The following is a 5,558-nucleotide window of genomic DNA, read 5'->3' as shown; positions in this document are numbered from 1 at the left end:
TAATTTGAAATGATCGAATCCTAATGACTCCAATTCAACTCTTAAACCTTAAACCTATCTAATACCAATCTTATCTCTATCACAGATTACTAATCTTGCAAGTGAGTCATGTCATATTAAGTGTATTATCCATAATTTGGGAATCATCTGAGTTGGAAATAACAGCCATGACTCATTGTCCTCTCATTTGGTTTATACTTAGGACTTACCGCAGTTGATATTTCACTGGAAGAACTAGAATCCCCTCCACTAGTCACAAAAACAAAAAAATCTCTTGAGGTTCCAATAATCTGCCTCCTTTACAAGCTTAACAAGTGAGGGGTTTTCGTGGTCATACTTGGACCCATAGCTTCAATCATACTTTCCTTTGTAACCAAAACAATTTATGAACAACCACAACAACTGAAACAGGATTCGAAGTCTTGGGTTTTACTGTTTATGGTCCCTGGTTTCCCCCTTCCCCCTCCTTTCGGCTAATTACTTACAAAAAAAAAAAAAATGAAGAAATTGATCAACTGTATCAGATCAACGTGTTTCTTTTAAAAGGCGGTTCCGGTCAGTGTCCTCCAAAACATGATTTAAATTTCTAGGACTGCGGCTTGTTTACCATTCTGAATTTCTAGGCAAGAACAATGAACAAAAAGAAAATCTGCTCAAGATTAGGGAGAACTAATTTGCCCACTAGAAGCACATAGCTAGAATTGGATCTCTATTTTGCATATCCCGTTTGCTGTAAAGTGTTATCTAATTGTGTTGTAATTTTTTTTTTAACTTATAAGTTAGTTTTTTCAGTCAAGATTATCCGCGAACATAAAAATTATGATAATTGCAGGCAATGCATAAGTGTTGGTTTTTATGTTGGCTAAATTCAGTGATCTAAAGACGAGTTCTAATTGCTTTATAAACAGGTTTTCTTGCGTTCGAACCAGTCTGCTTCTTTGTAGACAATGAAGCATTTCAGTATGTCTTGTTCCAATGGGCATTCGAAGAAAGACTTCTAGAGAAGTTCATTCCAAGTGGCGTTCCAAGTAGCGTCAAACGCTTCGTTCTATACATCGTTCCAATATCTGTTCGAACGAACGAAAACCCAAGGACCTCATTCCAAAGACCCATTCAGACAGAATCCCGACTTCCATAATATTCTGGAATCAGATCTCTTTCTTGCTGCTCAAGTTTCTCAAGTCTCTCAAGTCTATTTAATGAGATCTTTTGTAAGTTATTTGTAACAACTTTAGGTTATAGAACCTTGTGCTAGGAGTGGTTAGAAATTGTGTTTATAGCCGTCATGCTATTTTTTGTCTTCTAGAGTAAAGTTGTGCATCACACAAGTCCATATATCTCGTGATGCCTAAAGCCTATCGGAGTTCCAATATATAAAAGATCTAGTAGAAGAAATTTCCAGATATTCTGAAGATCTACTATGGTAGTTAGATAGTGGGTTGCTTATCTAAAGCAAGAGAGTATCCATTACAAAGGTTTTGGAAAAGTGAACTTCTTCTAACTCTGTTTCTTCTATAGTTGATTGATTTTTTGGGTTGGCTGTCCTGGAGTGGTTTTACTTTCAGAGAGTTCTTCAAAAGGTTTCCACTTCGTCACCAAATTACTTGTGTTAATTGATTTATTTATTTCTTTATATTTGGTGATTGTTTGTGTGGTTTATTACTTTTAAATTCTGCATTAATTGGTAAACAGCTCTTCAACCCCCTTTCTAATGTGCTAGGAGTCCGAGTTTGTATCTTCAAAGAGGAACCAAGCCAAGTTGGTAATGATATTGTTGAGAGTACATGACAATTGCTTCTTGTTGTAATGAAGAGAAGGTGAAGCAACTATTCTGCAAACGTGATGTTTTGAGTACGTGCAAACTTAACGTTTGCAGAAAAACTGTACTCTCATATGTTTGTTGAGTAAATATCCGTTTCAAATTTGTCAATCTTTCTTCCAACAGTTTTTGTAACTTTCAAGAAGTTTGAGATTCATTCACACCAAATAATTCAGTAACTTTTCAAAATTATGTGTGTTTTACAGGTTTTGGCAACAATGGCTATTTCTCAATCAGGTCCCGTGGCTTGTGATTCTAGCAAAAGCCAAATCTGCCACTGCTTCCATTTCTTTGCCATAAAGATTCAAAGTTAAACAGAGACCTCAAATGAGTCAAATGACCCCAAATGATGAGCTTCATCGTGTAAGCTATAGATTATGCATCTACGGTTGCCGTGGCCCATTAACTATCAACAATAAAATAAAATAAAATGCTAATATAAAATTGATAATCAGTGAGAATTGTGATAATCTTTTCTTTTGTACTTTCAATATTGTCTGAGAACTAGTAAAATTCTAATCAAGCAGTGCTGCTTAAATTTTATTTTTGATATTTTTCCTATTTTCATTTTTATCGAAAATATAGGTAAATATTATTATCGTCCTACATCATGGGGCTAGGCCATGCTATGGCTTGGTCGGATTTGAGGAAGCGCATGTGGTTTCTACCGCTTAGGCCCCCTCGTGTGCGGCTCAAATATTATTTTGGGGAAATTATCCTTTCCCCCCGTGAACTACCACGCGATGATAATTTCCTCCATCAACTACCAACTTTACATTATGACCCCATCAAACTATCATTTTGTTACCAAAAACGTAACCCTCCTCCGTCAATCAAGGTCGTTAAGTCGGACAGTCAATCCTGTGAACAGTGATACGGTTGACCGTCCGACTTAACAGCCTTGACTGACGAAATGGAGGTTTTGGTAACAAAATGGTAGTTTGATGAGGTCGTAATGTAAAGTTGGTAGTTAATGGGGAGAAATGGTCATCGCATGGAAATTACCCTGTAAACAGTGTTATGAACAGTACGGTTGACCGTCCGACTTAATGGCCTTGATTGACGGAATGGGGGTTTTGGTAACAAAATGGTAGTTTGATGGTGTCGTAATATAAAGTTGGTAGTTGATGGAGAAAAATGGTCATCGCGTGGTAATTCATGGGGGAAAGGATAATTTTTCCTATTATTTTTGATATTTTTCCTATTTTTTATTTATTAAAAATATAGATAAATATTGTCCTACGTCAATATCATAGGACTAAGTCAAACTGTGGCACGGTCAGACTTGAGAAAGGGCTTGCACAAACAAGAAGCAGTGACATATATTGATTTAAGATTTGGAAGATTCCGAGCCAATTCGAAACTTATTCACTCTGCAACTATGCATTAACTTGACAAGTCCGGTGAATTTTTGCAAATGAACATAATTGGTAATTGAAAACCTTGTTATGATTTTCTTTCTCACTAGAAAAATGTCATGCGGCAACAGGTGGGATTCATACACATTAAAGCTTGAATGCATGTGAACGGTTACATCATCACTACAAGAAAAAGGGTTTTTAGTGACCATATTATCAGCAACCGCCCAAAAGTCATCTTTAATAATCACTTCTTAGCGACCACAAATTCAGAGGCGGACCTAGTTGATAAAAATTTTAAAAATCTCCCAATTTTTTTTTAACGTATACTCTTAAAAATATTTTTTTAGCCCCTCAATTTTTTTTTTTTTTTTAACATCCCAAAACTAAAAATCTAGTTCGGCCCCTATACAAATTGTTGTCAATGCTGATATGTCATCCTAATATTAAGGTGGGATTTTTTTTTCGCACGCAGGAAGTGGCGAAAAAGTATTAGTTACAAATTACAATATTTGGAATATATATTCTCAACGACAAGTGTCGACGACAAGGTTCTTACAGGGTTTGGTCTAAAATATTCTACATGATATTACGGTTGTGTGAAATTAATGTAGAATATTTGGGTATCTTATCATTATGGGGTGATTTTAGATTTATTCTTATACTATGAATGATACCTTATGTCCCTTGATGAGATAATATGTAATGGAAATCCATTTATATTTGTATGCCTTCCTCTGTTATTTGATGAACAAGAATAAGGAACGGGAAATAAGGATAAAAACAATGAGAGAGAAGGGAGAATGGGAACAATAAATGGAGAAAAGAAGCATGCGTTGATTAATGGGGATGGGGTACTTTTATTCTACATTCTAACCCCACTTTAATATATTTAAAAATTCTATCTAATCGTCTCAAAGGGTAGTTCAATCGGCTGAGGACCATGCTTCATGAAGCGAAAGTCATAACTCTCTCTCTTGTGCGGACATGTAAAAAAAAAAAAAAAAAAAAAAAATCCTATCTAATCTATCTACTCGCATCAAGGTCTTCACCTACTCATATCATTCAATTAACTACTATTTAATTATTCTAAATAAACGATTTTTTCTTCACTTAATCTATAAAACCACTTATTTATGCATTACAGTTAAGGATTTGGCTTACATGCTGTTATTAAAATAACAGCATGTATGCTGTAGTTTAATCAACAGTCAAGATTGAATATTTTAAAATCTCTTTTCATTTTCTCTCTCCTATTAAATGCTTCTAAAAATTTGTCAACTTTAAAATTTAATCTTGACCGTTGATTCAACTACAGCATACATGAAAATATTATACCAGAAACAACAAAAGTCAATAATAAATGTGTGGTAGGTGAATTAGTGTGATTATATTAACTATTTATCTAACAATCTTACTTATTCGTCAACCAACAAAATCCACAAACTCATTCACACTCCACCCACACACACACACACACACATATATATAATTTGGGAGTTTTTTACATGAGAGTCTAATAACCTGACACGTGACATTACATTTAATTAACAGTTGTTTAGTTTAATTTAAACTCTGCCAGGAAATGCTAATATCATGATATGTGGCATTTCATTAATCTGACAAGTGATTATTTTAAATGAAACTAACATTTAATTGACAATTGTTTAGTTTAAATTAAACTCTGCCAGGAAAGGCTAATATCATGACATGTGACATTCCATTAATTTGACAAGTGATTATTTTAAATTAAATTTAAGTTTGTAAATCAAAACACACGTAACACCTTTTCACATCGCTTCAAACTGCTCTCTCTCTCTCACGCTCAACCGCCATCAAGCATACAAAATATATAACTTTGTACATTTCTTTTAGCCATGAAATTGCTCTGTCTCTCTTCCTCTATTCTGCTATTCTTTCCAATTGTTTCACAATCCTCTGAAATTTCACTCTATCAACATCGAGTAAGTTTATTTTATCTCTTTTCAAAATTTAATTACTTTTTGAGACTGCCAATTAGATCTCCATCTTCTTCCTTGCTTTCTGTTTATTGAATTTCATTGAAATATGTTTATTTTAGATTCTTTTTTAAAAAAAATTTCAAATACGTTTATTTTAGGCCATATATGGGTGTAGTGAATTGATATTAGGGGAATTGGGAAAAATGGGCGTTAATGGCATTGAATTGGGTACTTATGTTTGGTTTAACTTTGGTTGGTTGGTTGCTACAAATGAAAAAGTAAATAAATAAATTCCTGAAAACTGTATGCGCAACCACCGTCAACATTTTAAAAAACAAAACAAATTAAAACCACAAAAACAGTTTCTACCCCATTCAACAACAAACACTTACAATTCTTTTATGCCTAATATCTCATTAT

Source organism: Corylus avellana, chromosome 5 (genome assembly GCF_965113065.1).
Source record: "Corylus avellana chromosome 5, dhCorAvel1.hap1.2, whole genome shotgun sequence".
NCBI lineage: Eukaryota > Viridiplantae > Streptophyta > Magnoliopsida > Fagales > Betulaceae > Corylus > Corylus avellana.
Note: the sequence above shows the minus strand (reverse complement) of the source record.